The 25049-nt window shown below is 34.1% G+C and overlaps 1 protein-coding gene across 3 annotated transcripts in view; it reads right to left on the bottom strand.

Annotated features, from left to right (window-relative positions):
* The window catches only part of Frmd6 (FERM domain containing 6), a 254837-nt gene that overhangs the window by 51050 nt on the left and 178738 nt on the right, over positions 1 to 25049 (bottom strand). The window lies entirely within an intron of this gene.

The raw sequence follows: 25049 nt of genomic DNA, 5'->3' as shown, positions 1-25049 counted from the left end.
TACTGTGATTTTTAGGCCCTTCTTACAACTTTCTTTGTTCAGTTTTTATGGTGCTCCTCTCTCCTGATTCTCTAATCTGATAATTCAAACTTAATTTTTCCATTTCAACAATACATGCAAATAAGATTGCATATATTAAAGCACATTTGCATATAAAAGAATTATGAAATTTGGATGCCTCTCATATTTTACCAGTTGACTAAGATTATTTTTATTTTTTAAAAAATTATCTCAGATTTTGATGCATAAAATTTTGTTTATAAGTAATGAAAATTTAATCTCCAACCTTCAATAATCACATCTCTCAATTCTGTTTCATGTCTTATTGCATTGGTAACACCTCATGGAGTAATTTTAAAAGTGGCAAATGTTTCTTACTTTCAATGAGTGTTACATATATTACTGCTAATAGAACATTATTCAAAAAGGACATGCTAAGATTAGTTGTCCTCTATGTATGGGATTATTCCTTGCCAACTTTTTAAATAAGATGCAACAGAGAATTTCTAGGAATGTGTTTTCAACGAAGCACAAATCAAACATAAATGAGATCAAATCTTGGCCTATTTGCTCTTTATAGTTAAATGTCTACTATCAGCAGAAGTGGAGAGGATATATTATTAGCATAAGAAGTAAATACAATTTAGCATTCTTTTTAATGTATAAATAGAATACCATATAAAAAGAATAAGTCAAAAGTAAAAAAAAAAAAAACAAATTGTAATCATGTGTGGCATTTCCTCAATAGGAAGGTGACCAGAAGTCTGCTTAGAAGGTCTACTCTTCTGAAGGATATGAGCAACTGCTCCATGTTGGGTTAGAGCAATCATATTACCTCACTGAGTCACTGAAGGTCAGTACTACAGTTTTCTCCAGAATGTATGGTCAGCCATGTATTCTGGACCACAATCTAACTGCCTTCCAAATCTAATCCCTCATCTGGAAAATGCACACTTTTAGTACAACAGTTCCAAAGCACCAGTTGACAGGGCATAATGTTGGCTTTATAAGAATCGCCTAGGTGTTTTGTAATAGGTGCAGAATCCTGAGCACAGTGACATTTCTACTGAAGCAGAATGTCCCGGGCTAGGTGTCTCATGTGCAGCCATGTTTGAAAACCACCACTTAAGTTAATGGGAGGTACAGAGCAGAGTGTTGGATATATTATCTTGAGGGAAAACACCTTAGAGACAAGAAGTGGGATTAAACAATGTATGTGAATGATATCACATCATCACTGTAACAATCTTAACATTTTCAAAGGTATAAAACCCTAAAGTAGGTCAAATTTGTTTACTAAGAACATTTTCCTAAAAAAAATGGTGTCTAGGGATAAGTTTGCCAAGTATTATAATCTGTTTAACCCCTTTTTAGAAATTCAGAAAATATCCAGGTTCTGAGATATCCTGCAGTCAACTTCTTTAATTTACTTTAGTACCTCTTAAATTTACTTGAGTACAGAACATTTTTTTCCCCAAAGCATATCTATTATGGTCCTGTAGAGCAATACTCTTGGGCATATCATTTGAGAAATGCAGTTCTAAAATGATTTCTTTTTCAAATACTATGTTTCATGGTAAAAATTATTCCCTGTATATTGGTATATTTCAATAGTGAGACCTCATCTTTACTATATGAAATGTTTTTAAGAAGAAATTACAAGCTATGATTAAATGGTTTATTATTTAAACCAAACTCTTAAGTGATATTAACCCCAGTGTAATTTTTCTTATTTAAATCTATACTTCAAATTGAGTTAGTCCTATAATTTTCCATTTCTAATTAAACCAATTAAAGAAGAGTATTTCTACTGACCTACTTTCTAGAATTTAAAAGATAAAGTGAGAAAAAAATCCTCTGAGGTTTGAAATATTTCAAGAGCTTCATTAAAATAACTTGAAATTTTCATTTGGGTACAACTTCTATTTTATGGTTCAAGTATGTAGCACAGAAGAAGATTGGAAGATTACTGAAGCAAATTTAATATAAGCAGACTTTAGAAGAGATAGTGCTATTTCACTACTTTTTTTTTTTTTTTTTTTTTTTTTTTTGCTTTGAAGGTAGAAAAAGCTCTAAAAGAGAGAGAGGATTATGCTTTATTTTACCCAGGACAGCATTAAATTGATTAAATGGTTCCACTGAAATAGCAAAAGCACCATCTCTTCCACTTATACCAGTATAAAATTTAATCTTAAATGGGGTAATCCTGGAGAAAAGCACTGACTAAATTCATATCAATTTGAATTGTAGAGAGCAGCCTCTCAGACACTGGTTACTTACTCTTCATCCTAAGCTAAGCCCCAACTCAATGCCAGGAAGACACATGTCCTACTACAGGACAACTCTCTCATGTCCAGCATCTTAGGTCAGAATGTGTCTGTGGACAAACCATGTTGTTGTAAAGTAATTTCCAGGCAACAACATAAAGGCCTTAATAGTGATCAAGTCCTACCCACCATCTTCATTAACAACCAACTTAAAAACAAAATATACTGAGCTATGAAATTTTCCCCCTTGAATTTTTACCAGTATAATATAGTCTCCTTTTGAGTGGGGGCAAAAGTGGCTTTTCAATTCTAGGATTATCTTCCTAGAAAAATAAAAATATAATAATTTGATAAGAGACTATTATAAGGCAAGCCTGGTTAAGACACATCAAGAATCAATATACCTAAGAAAAACAGGCAGAAATTACTTTGGAAAATTGGATTGCAGAGACCTTATTTTCTAATTTAATTGTCACACATTTATAAAACTGTATTACACACATATCTATGTGATATATTTTATATAATGTTTATTGGCTGAAAAGCAGCAATACAAAAGCAACAGATATTCCCTCACTTATGGGATAATCATCTAAGGATGCATCACTGCCAATAAACTTTATTTGTCCTTGATTCCTAAGAGTACACACACTCTGATGGGGCAACTCCCATGTAAACCTCAAGGGAATTTATAATGGATAACAGCATTAGTGTGAATATTGTGCTACAGTACTGTGGGTGGGATCATTTGGGAATAAATATACTGTCTCTAACGTATGGTAGTCTATCCTAAAAATGATATCCAAATGTCTCAACTTTTTGTTTTTGTTCATTTATTTATTAATACAAAATATGTACATTAAACACCTACTGTAAGTGCTAAGTGCACAGCACTAAACCAAATAAGTACCCTGTTCTATTACAGACAACAAACAGAGATAGCGATAGTATGTGCTATGAAGACAAGTAAGTCTAGTATAGGTGAGAGAGCTGATGGAAGTGGTGTGGATGCTATATATCACATAGGGTAATCATGCTGGGATGGAGAGGGCAGATTCTCTCTTTATATTGCTCTTTGTGAAAAGGCTATGAGCCTAGAGCTGCTGATAAACATCTTTGATACTACATTGTAAGAAATTTCCTGAGAAGAATACCATCACAGAAGAAAGGTAAGCTCAGAATCAATGTTGATTACATCAACTGAACTGTTGCCTCTAGTTGTGTTTGAAGCCCAAAACTATCCATAGGAATTCCCATTTGGTGAGTCAATCAATTATACCAATTATCCTTGCTCCTAAACTAATTCTGGCACTTGCAACTAAGTAAGTCCTCTCTAACACAGCCCATTCAACAAGAAGCTAACTACTTGATAATTCACTCATTTATTCACCAAATATTTACTACCACTGGCTGTACATCAATACTAATATTTACTTTACTTGAAAAAAATTGCTCTGTTTTAAAGATTTTCTCCATTTTCAAACAAAGCAGAATATTCACTATGATGAATATGCAACATAAGCAGAAAAGATCTACAAAAGTAGAAAAATGTCTAAGTAACTGAAAAATTTAGGTGGTAGGGTTGCTGTGCAGATACTACCATTCTTTAAGAGCATCACATACAATAAGTAACTTATGGGAATAAGGCATAAATGTTTTTAAGGTAAGCAAAGCATATTGGGCAGTTAATTCACAACTATAATTTTCAGCAACAAAGGAATATCTAATCTTAATTATTAATGTGTGTGTGAATAATCCTGTCATTAGAGACCACAATGTATTTGTATAGATTTGTGCTGGATATACTTTTATAACACTGTCTGTAATAAATTTATAGTAGCTGTGAAAAAAATGCCTCTTCTGCAAACAAAATATCTGAAAAGAAAGAGTGATACATATTTGTCAATGAAGCTGTTAATAGTATTATCATAGTAATTTTGGTAAAAATATATTAATTTGGGGACTATTTTATACATTTGGTAAGGGAAAAACCATTAATTATCAAATGTAACCCAATAGAGAGTATAATCTGACTATAACATTGCACTGTAAGTGGCTATAGTTCATGTGAAATGCAGGCTAGTTGTGAGATCAATGAAAAGGTTGAGACTGGAAAGATGGAATGTAACAATATATAGTAATAATGTACTACCTAACAGCTTGGACTCTCAGTCAGACTGCTTAGATTTGAATCCCAGTTCTGATATCTCCTGGGTGTCTCAGGGCTAGTCTTTACACTTCTTTGAGTTCATTTATCTTACCTTTGACATGAAATTAGTGAGAAGATTATTAAATGGGTTACTCATATGTGACCCACTTAATACAGAGCTTGATACATGACATGTACTATTTACTATCGAGATAAAGAACAGGGGCTGAGGTTGTGGCTCAGTGGTAGAGTGCTTGCCTCACATGCATGGGGCACTGGGTTCGATCCTCAGCACCACATAAATAAATAAAGACATTATAACTAAATTTTTTTTTTTAAAAGAACAGGTTTATATCATGAAAACCAAGTAGAAGTTCTGCTTTTTGGTAATATTTGGTGGTAATTTGTCATTGATCATAGCTCCAGGAATCTTTTTCCTCTGTTGGTAGATAACAGATTATTTAATTCTTGTATAAATAACATTTGCTATACCCTGAGGTTAAGAATTGAAAAGAACTTTCATATTAAAGTGAACTTGAATTGGTGCCAAGTAATACTCATCACACTCTAATGACTAAAATTATGTGATGAGTCTCTGGCTATAGAAAGGAGAATAAGAAAGACAAGAACTTTATATTGCAATAAGGAGAATAATTAGTGAAACTTATATATTCTCAAAAGCTATGGGAAGCACTGTAAAACACTGAAACCAATATGGCTTTGTCTGTAGAAAGGTCAGAAAGATGCTCATACCTTTGACTCAATAATCCCACTCCTGGGGAATGTCTAAAAAAAAAATTCAAACAAAGCACATTATACTTCTGAATGAAAGTACTTACTGAAGAGTATTCCATCAAAGTGAAAACTGGAAAAAAAATCTATACAGTCTGACAACAAGAATATATTAGCAAATCATAGTATATCAAAAATCACATAAAAAAATAAAAAATATTTTGAGCTCATCCCCTTCAAATCACAGATATCCATGATAGTCAAAAAGTGATCCTGTTTTACTATATATTTTAAAATACAAAGAAAGACCCTAAATTTAATAATAAGTAAGAATTTTTTTTTTCTTCAAAAGATCACAGAAGATGATGGAATAGAGGAGGTCACTTTCCTGGCTGTTCCCTGGAATAAAACCAAGAAGGCAGACAACCAGCTTCTCAGCAAGGTAGGAGAACAAAAAAAAAGTGGGGGGACATTACTGGAATTTAAAACTGAACATTCAAAGCAGATCAGGGACTCAGAAGGTTGGATATAATAAAATAAGGAAGAAATCCCCAGTGGCACAGCCTCTACCGTGGCTGGGCCAAAAGCACCTGCCAGAGGGGTCCCTCCAAGAGCAAAAAGAGATAAGGGAATCTTGGGGAGACCCAAGGCATGTCTGGGTGTAGAGTGTTTAGAGACCAAGGACAAACCTGACAAACCTAAAAGATGCACTGCATGGATATCCGGATATCTGTGTGTGGGGAAAGATGCCTCCATCTCTCCAGGCGGTACGTGGAGGACAAAAAGAAGGAACCAGTCAATGCACGAAGGGGCCAATTCCTGGCAAACACAAGTTTGGCTCCAAATACAGGCCCAGTAAATACACACTGCACAACATAGAACGTGCTTAAGAGATCAGGAGAAAATAAAATGTGGAGAGAGGTTTACACAGGGGACAAATGGTCACAGAAACCCACCCAGCTCTATCCCTCCCCCACAATCCGACTGCCTGCAGAACCTGCTGAGACAGATGCATCTGGCTGGGAACTCAAGAGGGGGTGTGTGTGTGGGAGATATTGTTTTGTGACTGAACCTGAAACCAGGAAATTTGGGTTTTGAAGATGACATAGGGGGCTAAGAATTGGGTCCCTCACCACAAGAGTGCAACCCAGGGGAGAACCCTGGGGATAGTCTTCCAGCATAGACCAGCAAGTACTGGGCACTGGAGGTGCCCTAATTTAAAATCTCCAGACCAACAGTCATTCAGTGAAGAGCCTGGAGCCCACCTAGGCCTAAACACTGCCTGGAGGAATCCCACCCATGGGATGACCTCTCTCACTCAGCAATCCAGAGGGTGGAGCACCACGGTCCAGATGACGCCACCTCAAACTGCTGAGAAGAGAAGCCGAGAGTCTTTAAACGCCAGTGGAAGGAATTCTTTAACTTTTCATCAAGATCTTTTTTTTTAATTCTTTTTCTCTGTTTAATTGTAAACTTAATGGTACATGGACATTTATATATATTCATATTTTTTCTCATTTCTAGCATTTTTGAAGCCAGTTATTTTTCATGGATTATTTTTTTTTTGAACTAGGATGTTTGCATAGTATAGGTTTGTATTTTTTTTTAATTTTTTACTTCATATATAGTTTTTCCTTTTCCCCTTGATTCTCTTTTCTTCTGCTTACAATCAATCTGTATTCTTCTTTCACTCTTTCTTTAATTTTTTACTTCTTCTTCTCTCCTCTTCTCTCATAATCATCACATCCTATATCACTTCTGTTCTCTCTCTGTCCACAATTTGAAATTATAAACCCTTTTGCAAACTTGCTGTTTCTATAGTAGGCAATAACTGATTATATCATTTCTGTTTATTGTGAAAATTAACACTGTAGATATCATAGTAGAAACTATTTGGTTTAATGCTATGAATTGTTCGCATTGGTTTTTGTTATTATTTGTCTCCCCCTAAACAGTGAGGTACTGGAAACCTTCAGGGATACTGCAAGTCCACAGGGTAGAAACTCTACTGCCTCAGATCCATATTGGTAGATGGGTAGACACACAAACAACAGAAAAAAGCAAGGGAACAAATGCCACAAACAAACCAAGATACTACACTAACAGAATTCATTGATACCACAGTGGAAGAAATGTCAGAGAAAGAGTTTATAATGTACATAGTTAAACTGATATGCAAAGAAAAGGATGGTATAAGAAATGAAGTCAGAGAGAAAATACAGGAAGTGAAAGATAACTTCAATAAAGAGAGATTCTGAAAAAAAAACAGAAATCTTCAAAACGAAGGATATAATAAGCCAAATTAAAAGTTCAATAGGAAACATTGACAATAGACTAGATGACTTGGAAGACAGAACCTCAGGCAATGAAAACAATCTTGAAAATAGAGTTAACCACAGAGAAATGTTAAGAAACCATGAACAGAACTTTCAGGAATTATGGGATAACATGAAATGATCAAATTTATGATTTATAAGGATAGATGAAGGCGTGGAGACACAAACCAAAGGAATGTACAATCTTTCAATGACATAGTATCAGAAAATTTCCCAAACCTAAAGAATGAAATGGAAAATCAAATACAAGAGGCTTACAGAACCCCAAATGTAAAAAATTACAACTGAACCACACCAAAACACATTATAATGAAATAGTATACAGAATATGTATAGAATTTTAAAGACTATGAGAGAAAAATATCAGATTATGTATAGGGGGAACCAATTCGGATCTCAGCTGATTTCTCAACCCAGACCCTCAAAGCTAGGAGGTCCTGGAATAACATATACCAAGCTCTAAAAGAAAGCCTGCACTACAGAACATTCTCAACAAAATATTTCATGAAGATGAAAAGAAATTAAAAAAGTGAAAATCAGCAAAAGGAGAAACTACACTAAAGGAATAGTCAATTAAAGAAGAAATTAATTCAAATTAAAAACTAGAAATAAACTCAAATGACCAGAAATACAAATTATAGTTCAATAATAACCCTGAATGTTAATGGCCTAAACTCATCAATCAAAAGACACAGACTGGCAAATTGGATTAAACAACAACAACAAAAAATATACTGTCTTCAAGAGACTCACCTCCTAGGAAAAGACATCCACAACTGAATGTGAAGGACTGGGAAAAAACATATCATTCCCATGGGAAACATAAACAAGCAGGGGTTCCAATCCTCATATCAAAGTAGAATTCAAACCAAAATTAGTCAGAAGGGATAAAGGCCATTTCACACTACTTATGGGAATCATACACCAACAAGACATAACAATAAATATAAATGCCCCAAACAATGGAGCATCTATGTACATCAAACAAATCCTTCTCAATTTTAAGAATCAAACAGACCACAACATGATAATACTGGGTGACTTTAACACACCTCTCTCACCACTGGATGGATCTTCCAAACAAAAACTACACAAAGAAACTATAGAATTAAATAATACAATCAATAATTTAGACTTAACGGACCTATATAGATTATTTCATCCACCATGGATCGAATATATTTTCTACTCAGCAGCACATGGATCCTTCCCTAAAACAGACCATATGTTATGCCACAAAGTTACTCTTAGCAAATATTAAAAAAATTAGAAATACTACCCTGCATTCAATCAGATTATAATGGAATGAAACTAGAAATCAAATAACAAATAGAAGCCACTCCAACACCAGGAGATTAAATAGTATGCTATTGAATGATGAATGAATAAAAGAAGAAATCAAGGAGGAAATAAAAAATATTTAGAGGTAAATGTAAACACGGATACAACATATCAAAATCTCTGAGACACTATGAAGGCAGTGCTTAGAGGAAAGTTCACTGCACTGAGCTCATACATTAAAAGAATAAAAAGTCAACAAATAAATGACCTAACATTACATCTCAAAGAACTAGAAAAAAAAGAACAAATCAACACCAAAAGCAGCAAAAGTCAGGAAATAATTAAAATCAGACCTGAAATCAATGAAGTTGAAATAAGAAACAATAGGAAAAACTGACAAAACAAAAAAGTTGGTTCTTTGAAAAAATAAATAAAATTGATACACCCTTAGCCACACTAACAAAGAGAGAGAAAACTTAAATTACTAAAATTTGTGATGAAAAAGGAAATATCATAATGGATACTACGGAAATACAGAAGATAATTAGAAACTATTTTGAAAATTTATATTCGAATACAATAAAAAAACTTGAAGACATCAACAAATTTCTAGAGACATATGATCTACCCAAACTGATGAAGGAGGACATATACAATTTAAATAGATCAATTTCAAGCAATGAAATAGAAGACACTATCAAAAACCTATCAACCAAGAAAAGCCCAGGACCAGCTGGATTCTCAGCCAAGTTCTACAAGACCTTCAAAAAAGAATTAACACCAATACTCCTCAAATTATTCCTTGAAATACAAAAGGAGAGAACCCTTCCAAACTCATTCTATGAGGCTAGTATTGCCCTTATACCAAAACCAGATAAAGACACATCAAGGAAAGAAAACTTCAGACCAATATCCCTGAGGAACACAGACTCAAATATTCTCAATAAAATTCTGGCAAATCACATACAAAAATGCAGTGAAAAGATAGTGCACCACAATCAAGTAGGGTTCATCCCAGGGATGCAAGGTTGGTTCAATATATGGAAATCAATAAATGAAATTCATCACATCAACACACTTAAAGGCAAGAATCATATGATTATCTCAATAGATGCGGAAAAATCATTTGACAAAATATAACACCTCTTCATGTTCAAAACAGTAGAAAAACTAGGGACAGTAGGAACATACCTCAACATTGTAACAGCTATCTATGCTAAGCCCATGGCCAACATTATTCCAAATGGAGAAAAATTGAAGACATGCCCCCAAAAAACTGGAACAAGACAGGGATGCCCCCTTTCACCACTTTCATTCAACATTGCCCTTGAAACTCTAGCAAGAGCAATCAGACAAAGGAAAGAAATTAAAGGGATACGAATAGGAAAAGAACTCAAACTGTCACTATTTGACAACATGATTCTCTACTTAGAAGATTCAAAAAATTTCACCAGAAAACTTCTAGAACTCATAAATGAATTCAGCAAAGTAGCAGGATATAAATCAATACACATAAATCAAATGCATTTCTATACATGTGACAATCTACTGTAAGAGAAATTAGGATAATTACCCCATTCAAAATAGCCTCAAAAAAAAAATACGTGGGAATCAAGCTAACAAAAGAGATTAAAGAACTCTACAATGAAAACTTCAGAACATTAAAGAAAGAAACTGAATGCGACCTTAGAAGATGGCAAGATCTCCCAAGCTCTTGGATAGGCAGAATTAATATTGTCAAAATGGCCATACTACCAAAAGTATTATACAGATTTAATGCAATTCCTATTAAAATTCCAATGAATTTCTCCATATATACAGAAAAAGCAATCACTAAATTCATTTGGAAAAACATGAGACTCTGAAGAGTCAGGCAATCCTTAGCAAGAAGAGTGAAGCAGGAGGCATCACACTACCAGACCTTAAACTCTACTACAGAGCCATAATAAAAACGGCCTGGTATTGGCACTAAAATAGACATATAAACCAATGGTACAAAATAGAAGACACAGAGAAAAAAACCACATAAATACAGTTATCTCATACTAGACAAAGGTTCCAAAAACATTTAACTGGAGAAAAGATAGCCTAATCAATAAATGGTGCAGGGAAAACTAGAAATTCATATGTAACTGTTTTAGTCAGCTTTTTGGCTGCTGTGACTAAATGACCTGAAGAGCACACCTGTAGAGGAGGAAGAGTTTATTAGAGTTTCAAAGGTCTTAGTCCACAGAAGGTCAGCTCCATTCCTCGGGGATGGAGGTGAGGCAGAACATCATGGTGGAAGAGTGTGGCAGAGGGAAGCAGCTCACATCATCAGGAAGCACAGGAAAAAACTCCACTCTCCAGACGCAAAATATATACCCCACAGCCATGCCCCAATTCCCACCTCCTCCAGCCACACCCTACCACTTCAATTAATCCCATCAGAGATTAATTCACCCATTGGGTTAAGACTCTTACAACCCAATCACTTCTTCTCTGAACCTTCCTGCATTGTCTCACACGTGAGCTTTTGGGGGACACCTCACATCCAAACCATAACAGTAACAAAATGAAATTAAACCTCTATCTCTCACCCTGCACAAAAATTAACTCAAAATGGATCAGAGACTTAGGCACTAGAACAGAGAGCCTGCACTTAACAGAAGAAAAAGTAGGCCCAAGTCTTCATCACATTGGCTTAGAAACTGACTTCCTTAACAAGACCCCTAAAAGTGCAAGAAGTAAAATCAAGAATCAATAAATGGGATGGATTCAAATTAAAAAGCTTCTTCTCAGCAAAGGAAACAATAACATGAAGAGAGAGCCTACAGAATGGGAAAAAGTCTTTATCACACGCACCTCAGTTAAGAGTACTAATCTCCAAGATATATAAAGAACTCAAAAAACTTAACACCAAAAAAACAAATAACCCAATCAATAAATGAACTAAGGAACTGAACAGACACTTCACAGAAGAAGAAATACAATAAATCAACAAACATGAAAAAATGTTCATCATCTCTTGCAATTAGAGAAATGCAAATCAAAACTAAAATTTCATCTCATGCTAGTCAGAATGGCAATTATCAAGAATACAAGCAATAATAAGTGTTGGAGAGAATGTGGGGAAAAATGTACACTCATACATTGTTGGTGGGACTGCAGATTGGTGCAACTACTTTGGAAAGCAGTATGGAGATTCCTAAGAAAACGTGGAATGGAACCACCATTTGACCCAGTTATCCCATTCCTTGGTTTATACCAAAAGGACTTAAAATCAGCATACTATAGTGATGCAGCTACATCAATGTTCATAGCAGCTCAATTCACAATAGCTAAACCATGGAATCAACCTAGATGCCCTTCAACAGATACATGAATAAAGAAAATGTGGTACATATACACAATTAAATATTACTCAGCCTGAAATTCTAACACTTCCAGGTAAATGGATGGAACTACAGAATATCATACTAAGTGAAATAAGTCAATCCCCCCAAAACAAAGGCTGAATGTTTTCCCTGATAAGCGGATGCTGATCCATAGTTGGGGGTGGGTAGGGAAGAAAGAAGGAATTTTGGATTATGCAGAGGAGAGTGAGGGGAAGGGTGGGGGTGGGGATGGAAAGTATAGTAGAATGAGAGAGACATTATTACGCTATATACATGTATGAAAAAATTTTTAAAAAAGACCCAACAATATGCTGTCTCCAAGAGACTCATCTCATAGGCAAAAACATCCACAGAATAAAGGTAAAAGGATGGGAACAAACATATCACTCACTTGGATCTCCTAAACAAGCAGGGGTTTAAGTCAAAGTTAATCAGAAGGGACAAAGAAGGCCATTTCACACTGCTTAAGGGAATTATACATCCATAAGACATAACAATTGTAAATATTTATGCCCTAAACTATGGAGCATCTAGGTACATCAAACAAACCCTTCTCAATTTCAAGAACCAAATAGACCACAACACAATAATGCTGGGTAACTTTAACTGCTTCTGTCACCACTGAATAGATCCTCTAAACTCCTCCAAACAAAAATTCTAAAGAAAGAAGCTATAGAAGTAAAAAATACAATTGATAATTTAGACTCAACAGACATATATAGAACATTGCATTCATCAATGACTGAATACACTTTCTTCTCAGCAGCACACAGATCTTCTCTAATACAGACCATGTTATGTAAGCTATCACATATGTTGGCATACAACTGTAATATATCAATATATTTTTAGCATTGTAAGGTTATTTTGATAGCTCCCTTTCCATTGATATTAATTTTTGTGTTCTTGCTTTTTTCTGGATTAAACTTGTTTGACTTCTATCAAATTTTAGCTGTATTATTCTCTATTTCATATATTTCTGCTCCTAGTCTTATTTCCTTTATACAACATAATTTGAAAATAATTTGTTATTCTAGCTTCTTTCTGATACAAATACTGTAAGACATTAATGATCATCTGAATGCTGTTTCATCCCAGAGATTCTGATATTTTAAGCTTTTATTATCACTTAGTTCAAAGCACTTTTTATTTACTTTTCTTGTGTTTTCTTCCTTGACCTCTGAGATATTTATAAGTGTGCCATTTAATTTTGAAAGAGTTGACATTTGGGGATGGATTCTATATATCTTAAGATGATTGATTTATAATGTAATAAATCATGCAGGAAACAATGTGCATGATTTCAAATTTTAAAAAGTAATGGAAATGCTTTTTACATTGACTGTACTGGTTACATACATGTCAAAATTGATCAAATTGCATATTTCAAATATGTACATTTTATTGTACTTCAATTTTACCCCAATAAAACTATGGGGGAAGAAAAGAATCACAAAAATCTGTTAGACTTTCACACTATTTCTAAATTTTGGCCCTTTTAGAGTTCATAATCTCTTCAACATGGCAAAATTAACACAGTAGAAACAACAGGAAGTGATGCAATTATACTTTAAATGTTAAACGATGTGGTAAGATGAAGGCTGTGGGATTTGAGAAAAAGACTGCAAACAGGCAGGAGTGCAACGTTCAGAAAAGATTTCATAAAGGGAAGAAACAACACATGTTGCAGGAGAACAAGAAAGAACTCCAAGAGTGGAAGGAACATGTGTAAAGGGCCTGGCAGGAGGGCAGGAGGAAGCTGGGCCTTGTGCAGGGTTCCTGTCCTGTATGAATTCACAGACCGGTCAGCTGAGAAACCAGGTTACAGAGTGTTATCCCACGACTTGAGGCACTTTCTTCAGTACCTGGAGAGGCTTCTGATGAGACTCAGTTCTTAGTAGTGTATACTTCGAAGTTTTATTCTATGTTAACTCTACCAATCACCTTCTCTAGCTTTGGCGAAAGTTTTCCTGACACCAAATCTCAAGTTTTCCCAACACCAAATCTCAAGTTTTCCCCTTCTTTGGCATTATTTTCTGCTATGACCATACTCACTTTATTTACTTGATTACAGAGGCAAAGTAAAGGGTAATGATAATAGCAGTACTTGGGAAAATGAAATCATTTTTCTTATATTAAAGATTAATAAGCATAACTCTGTTAACAAACTATTACATGGCTTCCATACTAAAGTTCATAAAAGAAGTCGTGAGGATCTTTCAACATTTCAAAAAGCCTAAAAGAAACAGAATATTTACCTATGATGATGCCTCAATGGAAATTCAAAGATCATTCACTTAAATAACATTCATAACATTTTTAAGTGCTTATTTTGATAGCACATGCCAGAGTGAAAAAAGTGAAAACAAATAACTTAATTTGTTTTGAAAAGCAATCTTCCCAGATACAAAGACTCAAGAAGATGGGGGAGAAGAAGGAAAAGGGAAAAACAAAAAACAAAAAAAAGGTCCTCAATGATTGAAAGATTTAGGATGATTTAATTGGTACACACATATTTAAAAAATAATATTAGTAAGAGGGGCTGGGGCTGTAGCACAGAGGCAGAGCACTTGCCTAGCACGTTGGAGGTATTGGGTTTGGTCCTTAGCACCACATAAAAATAAACAAATAAAGGCATTCTGTCCATCTACAACTACAAAAAAATTGTTTAAAAATAATATTAGTGAGAAAACTCACTTCCTTCTCTCTAGATTACCTGTTAATGGTCACCCTTACCCTTGTTGTGTTCTCATCTGAATTTTTAATGTTATCTTATCTCATTCCTTAAATTCATCCCCACAATGCTGTCATGGAACCTCCCTTAAATTGTACATCTAATCTTACGTATCACACCCCTACTCACATTCATTAATGGTTCAGCACTTTCATGGGCTAATTAAATGTCAAGGCACTGCAATCTTCACCATCAGTCCCACTCCTCCTCAATATAACCATTTTCCAACTCATGGTTTGAATTACTGCAATTCATTTCCTTGTGGTTTCCTCAACAAGTCTTGCTCTCATACTTCTCATGCTTTTGACCACACTGTTCCCTCTGCCTAGAATATCCTCCCTTGGGCCTTGTCCCATTCATCCACCCACTTCCAAGAGAACAAAACATCTTCATTCTCCATGGATAATGCAAGACACTGCTCTAGAAAGCATGCTTCCACATCCCTAGGAGCTGACTAATGATTCCCCTGCTCCCTGTGGAGGACCCAAACCTCCTCTAGGGACAGGTTCTGTCTGCATCTTTGTACCTCTCTAATGCCTAGGGTCATACTGGTTCTATGTTAGGTACCCAGTAGGACTTGCGAAATAATTGTTTAAAATTACTCATCAGAAATTAAGTTCCTTAGCAATTAAGATTAAAATGATTTAAGATGTACTTTTCCCCTCAACAGGAGTCACTGTTGGTCCCAGTTTCTTGAATATTTTCTGCAAGTTGCAGGGGAAAAGGTGCATTTTTTTCCCCAAATTTAGTGAACAAACAGTGCAAATGCTATTCTCCAACACTATCAAGACAAGTGTTTCTAGAAAAGTCTCTGTGTCAGGTTAAAACAACTTATGTGAAGACATAGTAGTTGGAAAACACTAAGTCCCAGGTACCAAAAATATCAAATTCAAACTTAGACTCTGGTCCAAAATGTCTGTGCCTGACTCAGTTGGTCATTTACTAAGCAAACGACCTTGTACAACTAGCTGTATGACCTTGGACAAGTCCCTTCCTCTAATCTCAGCTTTTATATCTGTAAGATGAAAATAATGACAATATGGAAAGTCCTATAAAAATGTTAACTATTAGTAGTTAAAATCAGCTCCATCTTAAGGTTAACATTTCTCAGAGTTGCCAAACCAATAGAGTATGGAAGCAAGTAAGAAGAGAACACTGATACTCATTCTGCTCGATTGTCTTGTATCATAAGGCTCGCATCACTGGGTAGGAACAAGCCTACCTCTGGACCTGGAGGTGGGATCAACTTTCCCTGAAGTACATGGATATCAAAATGAAAACCTGGGTACCTTTGGGAAGTTGAGGGATGTGGGGAGATGCCATATAGGCAACCAATAAGAAGTACAAAGGCAATGTAAAATTCATGAATTTTAAACCAGAGAAACCTTATTTTCACAGCCATCTGTATTCAAAAGTCATATCAGGTTTAGCAACCAGGCACAAAAATTCCTTTCAACCAAGATGAATTTCTAGCATGACATCGCCAACAAAAAGTGCTGTTCTCAGGGAAAATCCTCTGACTTAGAAGCATCTGCTTCTAATTTCCACAATGAAATCTTTGATTCCTTCATTCAAGGGACTTGCACACAATTCTCTCTGACACAGGAATTATAGTTTTCTAGATAATGATTTTGCTGTGAAGTTCTCATTATCTGGTAGCAATATATGGAATCTTAACATTATCTTTACTTATTTTCCCCCTGAAATATGTTTTCCCCCTAAAGAGAGCATAAAGCCTTCAACGAAGATTGAACAAAACATTTGGAAAGTTTCTAGCATTCTTAGAACATTGTATAAGAATGTTCTATATCATTAAAAATCTCCTACAAACAACAGCAATGAAATGTATAAGCTGGAAAAAGAAGTCCATTGACAACAGAATAAAGAGCACATTAAAAACATTCAGTAGTGAAAATTAATGAACTACAGCTACACATTAAGTATGACTCTCAAAAACAACGTTGAGCTAAAAAAGCAACTATCAGAAGAATATATATAATCTTATTTTTATAAATGAAAATTTAAAAAATAAGCAAAACCAAAGAATGATCCATTTAGAGATACTATATATGTGATAACACTAAAGAAAAGGAAAGGTATGATTAATCTCAAAATTATAATAGTGGTGCTGGATGGGGGTAGGAGAAGTGTTCCGAAAGGGACAGGGAGCTTCAAAGTCTCAAGAGAAACTTTCTTCTTAAGTTTGGTAATAAATCCAATGGTGTCTTTTATCACTATTATTGCTTGAAATGCACATAGACATTATAAACATTTTTCTATGTGTACATTTCACAATCTCAGTAAGTTAAATAAATCAGGTATTCATTGACAATGTTGTAAATAATCACATAGGTGGTTACATTTTTTTAAAAGATACGTAATATATACCAAGTATGAGATTCTGCTATAACTGCCTGCTGTATTTCACATATGATGAATTCATCGAGGTCCCTATGCAGAGTTTACCATGTACTAATGTGATCACTATAAAATATTATTTAACCTACTACATGATTGCTTTCATGGCTCTGAAACTGAAAACAATCTTAGAACTTTTAGTTAAAGAATTCTGTAGGAGACAATTAGGTGACATGTATATGGATTAATTTCTGAGTTTCTACCTACAACTACATGGAAAAATTTTAAGAAAGTACAATGGAATGAAAACTATATACTGTATCAAATCTGAGAGATGACCTTGTCCAACTCCTTAATTTTACAGGTAAAAAAATCAGCACCTTGAGAGACTGCCCTGGCCAATATGATCCCTGTCATTTTGGGGCCCCAGGTGTGATTTTTCTTACAGGATTTTTCTTAAGTTCTATTAAAAAGCTCTAATGGTTTGAAAATAATTTAGTCTCTTTTCATTAAGTTAATGATTTATATATTTCAATGTAAAGTTAAGAAATGTGCTAAAATGACTTACAAAGTCAAACATACTAAGTGCTAATAAACCTGCCTTTTACCCTGATAGCTACGGAAAAATTTTATAAAGCCTGAAAAAGACTTTGAGATGCCAGAAATCCAATTTTCACCCTTATACACACAAATTTCAGGGCTGAGATTATATTGTTCCTGAGATACACCCAAAGGAGAAGCACCGGCCACAGGCCGTGCCCTGTCTCACACGTGTACTGAACATAAGCAGAATGGTGCAAAGTGAGACTCATGGGGCCAGTCATTCTTTACAGTAAAAGATCAAAAGCACAATCTGTAGACTTCAAAGTAAAAAAAAAAAAAAAAAAAAAAAAAAAAAATTCCTCTAAACATTCTAACAAGGCTTTATGCTACTACAAAAAAAGTCTTTATTTTATACCCCCTTTGGGGTTTGCTGTGAATACATAAGTTGCAGACAAAGTTGTCACATCCATTCGGAACTCTGATTGATAGTTTTAAAAGCACTTAAGATACAATGATAAAAAAAAGTTTATCTTATATATAGCTTCTTTATTATAACTTCATAAAATATTTCCCATTGTCATTGTCAGGTAGGGATTCTATCTCCAACACATTAAAAGACACTTCTATTTTAACACAGCCTTCATTAATTAGAGGTCAACAATCCAATCTTTAAAAGCAAATCCTGTTTCCCCAGAATGTCATCAAATAATAAGCCAAACTACTCTGAGGAGACAGAGGTGTCTTGGTTGTTCTGGAAACTCTTGGTGGCTGGAGGGAGCATCACAGAAAATCAGGGCTGCATCCCTTATGTTTTTCCCAAGGAAAAACGACCCTACCTCAGCTTCAATCAGAAGCTGTCTCTCTTATCTGTCATCCACTGCTCAATTAATTCCCTTAGCCTGCTTCTGGAAGATGACTACACAGATTTGCCAGTTCCACCAAATGGCTATGATGTGTGGATATCATAGTGGTACTTAACTGTGGAATAATATTCTATTTCCCATATGCCAATCTGCAGGCTTTATTTCTATAACTCTTCTCAACTGGGTTTTGAAATAAGCTACAGACCAAGTTAACTTAATTATTATCCTTTTTTCTTTTTTTTTTTTTTAAGAAAATAGACATAAAGCCACAAGGTGAACCTCTGGACCCTCTGGTACATGAAGCTGACAAAACCCAATAGTTCATCACTGAATAGCCCAGTAAGATCACCTCCATTTAATAAACTAATTCAATGATTTTCTGGTTTTATGATGTGCATCCCCCTCCATATTGCCAAAAGAAAGCATTGCTTCGTGTGGTTGTCATACTGTGATGCTGTAAGAGAGACTTAAAGTTTGATTTTTAAAGGGTGTGCCGGAAGGAAAACAGAATTATACCTTACCCTACACTAACAAGGTTACTCTTCCATGAAAAATAGAACCATACGTCAACCTTGAAGATCCGAGTTTAAAAAAAAAAACAGCCAAACAAACAAAAAACGGAAACCACCCTACCTCTGATTGACATTCTTTTTTCATACGGCTTTAATCACACTAGAAAGGTGACTTAGTCCTGGAACTGACCCATAAACTTTTATCCTGGAGAACTGGATGGGCAGCCTACTCTAAGGTTAGCCATCACTCACGGCAGGACCACCACTCAACGCCAGTAGTGCACTGGAACTTTCTTACTTTCTTACTCTTATCCAAAACGATACTACCAAGAGCTGCCTTGGAATCATCTCATCTCTGTCCCAGAGACAAAAACTATCAAGTAGGACTTTTTGTTTTTTAAGTACTCATTAAGAGGAGAGTCTGGGGTTAGAGACGAAGCTCAAAGGTAGAGCACTTGCCTAGCATGTGTGAGGCCCTGTCTGTGACGAATGTCTATTTTTCTTCAGTGACCCTCACATTTAGAAGAATCAATTAAGAAAAGGTGGAGTAATGGACTTTATACTAGGGAAGACTATGTGAGGTTTCCTTCACTCAGATATGAGAGTCACAAAATTGTGAATTATCTAGTTGCTTTTCACCTTCAATGTAGTTCTCAAGGGCTGGAGATGTAGCTCAGTTGTAGAGTGCTTGCCTAGCACGTGTGAAACCCTGGGTTTAATCCCCAGTACTGAAACAAACAAACATTTAGGTCTCAATATTCAGGAGATTAAACATTGAAATTCCCTCTGAAGAGTTTTTCCTTCAATAGCATCTTCCAATTGAATGTAATTTGTCTAGAGTTTAGAAATTATATGCTCCAAGAGTATAAGATAGGACAGTTTCTTATGCTGCCATTTACAGCAACTGGAAATGACAAATGAGCTTTAAGTGATTCACTTTTGTGAATAAGCTGATACTATAAAAGTACTCAATGCAGTCTCAACAAGTCAATTGCACCACATACAACCTGTAAACAATTTTCAATTGACAAGTGATTATTCTAGGAATTCTACCTTAAAAATCAAGATAAAGCACTATATTCTACATAGTATTTCTTCCAGTTCGAGGAGCTTTAAAAAAATTACCTGTTAGAGTCAAGAACTCCCAGTTCTTGCCTATCAACTCAATCTCACTGAGTTGAGAAGGTGGGATTAAAGAATGGGAGACAGGCAGCCAGGACTTGTAGGCAGCACAGACTACTAAAGAGGCACTAGAGCAAGGCGCAAAGATCTAGAGGTTCCCTCAAATCATTGGCAAAGTAGTGATCTAAACCTATGTGGAAAAAATTTTTCATAAGGCCAGGGAAAGAATCTTCAGAAAGCAATAGTCCATACAATTCTTGGAGTTCATATAGGTCTGGAAATGGTTCTTCCTCCCACTAGGCAGAGAGGAGAGACCTTTAATACGTATGGCATCAGAAGGTTTGCTTTAAAGGATATGACCTTAGAGCAGGTAAAGTAGTTCTAGCCTGAAGGCTGCTCTGGACCCATCTTATTAAAGTATAAAAGCAGTTCATGAAGAATTAAATGGTAACACCTCTGTTAGAACAGAGTCCAAACTCTACTAATCTAGTACCCAGTAATGAAAATATTATAAACAAATTTAATCTGCTTAATTCTATAATACACATGAAATGGGCAAATCTCTTAAAAGACATGAACTACCAAAGCTCATTCAAGAAGACATAGATTACTAAACATCCTATATCTATTAAATTAAAAAATTCTGAAGACTCTTCTGATAGATGGCTTCACTGGTAAACTCTATCAATGTTTAAAGAAAAAACAATGCCCATTTTATACATTTTATCCCTCAGAAAACTGAAGAGAAAGGAATATTTCCTAATTCTGAGCCCAGCAATTCCCTGAAAATTAGGTGACTTAAGAATTAGAAAAAGAAAAAAAAAATCAATATACCTCATGAACATAGACGCAAAAATCCTATAAAATTTATTATATTGAAACCAGCGACATATAAAGAATAAATATAATGAACAAGTTGGGTGTTTGACCAAATTATGCTGTATACAGGTATGAATATACCACAGTAAATTCCACTTTTAAGTATATCTGTAAAGCACCAATTTAAAAAAAAAAAACAATAAATAAATAGAAGGAAGACCAGTAGAGTAGAGAAATAGGAACAGGGAGAAGGAGGCGAGAAGGCAAAGAGAAAATACTGAAAGGACTAAAAGAGAAAGAACTTAAATAGAGCAAATTATATTCCATGCATGTATAATTATGTTAGTATTATTATGTATAATTATAATGTACTAATAACAATCAATGTTATTCACTATAATAGTAGGTGATAAAAGAAAAACAAAATCAATTTCAAAAAAATAGATAAAACATTTGATAAAATTCAATGCATGTTAATAATAAAACATACAAATCCTCAGCAAACTAGTAATAAAAAGGAACTTCCTCAACCGGATCAAACACATCTATGAAAAATTCATAGCTAATATTAATTCTACTTCATAGTGAAAGAATGTTTTCTTTCCCTACGACTGGGAACAAGGCAAGGATGTCTGCCTTACTACTCAATTCAACAAGATATTGAGATCTCAGCAAGTGTTAAGAAAATGCATCCAGATAAGAAAGGAAAAGGAAGGAAGAGGTAAAAATGCCTTGTTTGCAGACATGATTGTCAATGTAGAAAATCCTAAGACATGTACAAAAATATTATCATTAAGTGAATTTAGCAAAGTTCAAAACAGAAGGTTAATGTACCAAAAAGTTTATGTCTAATGCTAACTGGAAATTGAAATTTAAAATGCTGTTTTATAATACCATCAAAAATATTAAGTATTTAAAGATATATTTAACAAAATATATACGACTTACCCATTGAAGAAAAAAATTTCTTCAAAAAAGTAAAGAAAACCTAACTAAATGGAGAGATACACTGTATATGAATGAAGATTCAATATTGTTAAAATATATCAATTTTTCCAAAATTGATCTACAGATTTAATGTAGTCCAGACCAAATAGCAGAGAATTAAAATACTGCATGAAAACTGGAGAAAATGAAATAGTGTCCACAACCTTGTTAATAGTATTGTACCAATGTCAATTTGCTAGTTTTGAAAACATAGTTATGAGATTACCATTGGGGGAAGCTGACAAAGGCAATATGGGAACCACTATTTTTTGCAACTTTTTGTAAGTCTCAAATAATTTCAAAATAAAGTTCCAAAAAACTCCAGTGGGTTTTCTTTCTTTTTTTCTGTAAGAATCGACAAAGAGATTCCAACAGGCAAAACAATCTGGAAAAGGAACAAAGTGAGAGAACTTATTTCCTGGTTTGCATACTTCCTATAAAGGATATAGAAATCAAGACAGTATAATATTGGCCTAAGGACAGGCATATAAATTAATGGAACAGAGACCGAAATATCTAATGGAATAAAGAACCTGTAAATAAAGTCTCATGTAGAAAGTCATTTGATTTTTGACAAAGACAGTAAGATAATTCAACGGGGGACAATTCAAATGGCACTGAAACTACTAGATAACTATATGAAAAAAATTATAACTGTTACACAAAAACTAACTTAAGAGATGAATCAGATTCAAATTTAAAAGCTAAATTCCTAAAATGTAGAAAATTTCTAGGAAGTCTTTATAACCTTAGGTTTCTTAGGGTACAAAAAAAATGAATCATAAAAAAAAATTAAGAACTCTGCACCTTTTTAAAATCACTTTAAAAATACAGAGAAATTCTCAAACTGGGAAAAATGTTTTAAAAACATATCTGACTTCATGTTTGTATAAATATATCAAAATAGATTCTACTATTATATATAACTAAAAAGGACAAATAAAAATTTTAAAAAACATATCTAATTGAAGACTTAAGTTCAGAATACATAAATAGCTCTTACAACTCAAAAAGAAGACAACTTAAAAAATGATCAAAAATTTTAAAGCCTTTTTACCAAAGAAGATATACAAATGGCAGATCAGCACTGGAAATGATGCTCAACATTATTAGTCATTATGAAAATGCAAATAAAAACTATGCTGCAATACCATTGCACATCTGCTAGAATAGTTAAAAAGATTGACAATGACAAGTCTTGGTGACAATCTGGTGATAGAAATGTTAAACAACATAACCACTTTGAAAAGAATTTTATGGTCTTTAATAGTTAAATATTCATTAATCATGCAGCTAAGAAATGAAAATATATGTATACCTAAGACTTACACATGAATGTTCATAGTAACTTCATTCATAATAGTTCCAAACTGGAAACAAGCCAAATTCCATTAACAGAAAGTAAATGTATAAGTTATACTATGGAAGACTACCCAATAATAAAAAGGAATTACAGATATGTGTAAATGCTTCCATAAAATACTAGCTTTGTTCTGCTTGAACTTCGCAGCCTTCTTTAGTCCAATTTAAAGACGCTCTGAAGAGTAGATCAAGCAGCTATCCTTAATGTCTAACCTTAAATGTATAATGTGCAATCATTTCAAAACACTTTTGTTTTAATTTTCCTTTTCTAACTAGTTCTATAAATTAGTAGAGGATTTTTCAAGAAAACAACTGCATTAAAGAAAGGATTGATAAGGTAAAGTTTGATATATATCTTGCTTTCTATATATAAAATCCAATGACCTGAAATTTTCTATCAAGTTAAATGCATTATTATAGAAAGCAGAAAATATTTGAAAAGATCTCTAGCTCAGATGGACATAAAACTTTTCTACTGCAAAATCAATGTAAGCTAAAGAACATAAGATATTTAGCAACTGGCAGAAACTAAAATTGCCTTTAAAAGATATCGAATGAAAAAAGGAATAAAAATACTGCAGAATATTTTGCAAACACTCTAGATATGTCTTATTGACAGGGTAACTGTGACTGGTGGTAAGAAAGAAAAAAAAAGGCACAGATCTCCAGGTTAGAAGAGTTGTATGTTCTGATTTTGTCACAAACTATCAGGAAACATGTAATGTTCAAGTCTCTACATCTGTAAAACAGAGAGACTAACACTTTGAGAATTCAATTAGAAAAAACAAAGTAAAAATTCTTTTTAAAACTACAAAATGGCACATACATATAAACTATTATCACAACACTAGAAAATCTAGTGGAATGAAATAGATTCTCACATTAATTTTTAAGAAAGAGATAACATAAATAAATCATGATTCTTAATCTTTATTAGGTTCTAGACCCCTTGAATAATCTGATAAATGTGCACCTTGCCCTACATCCATAAACACTTTAGGGTTTTAGAATCTCCCTTATATTACTTGCAGCCTAAGTTAAGCAACATTCTGTAGGTTGGCACATACACACTATAAAAAATTCTATGCTCTTTTTTCTTTTGCTAATACCTATCAGAGGTAAATGCACATTCAGGTAGGTAACTGTGATGTGAACTTGAAATGTGTCTATACCACATTTAAAAGGCATTTTCAAATACGTTGTCCCATCTTAGTAGTATTTCCATCCTCTAACAGTACTTTAAAATACATGACCTCAAATAATGGATATAATTCAGCTTTTGAACTATAGTTTATTGTAATACCAAATTCTAATGATAGAATTCTTAATCATGTTGTGTGGTTCTATTTCTCACCACATACAGGCAGAAGAACTTTATCAACTAAAGTACAGATACACTATTTTAGCAGAAAATTTAAAGTACACCATTTGGAATGATTCTTACAATCAAACATTTGAAAATATGTATGTGATTAAAATTCTTTTTCACAAGAACATAATCAATGACACCCTGGTTTGTTTCTTCATTGAAAACGTTTTGTTTTATAAATGCATTCTATTTAGTAATCTTCCAATGCAATCTCTATATCCTTTCAAATATTTAAACA

The sequence above is a fragment of the Sciurus carolinensis genome, chromosome 2 (assembly GCF_902686445.1).
Source record: "Sciurus carolinensis chromosome 2, mSciCar1.2, whole genome shotgun sequence".
Classification (NCBI taxonomy): Eukaryota; Metazoa; Chordata; class Mammalia; order Rodentia; family Sciuridae; genus Sciurus; species Sciurus carolinensis.
The sequence above is the reverse complement of the archived record's forward strand: the minus strand, read 5'-3'. Positions and strand labels throughout refer to the sequence as shown.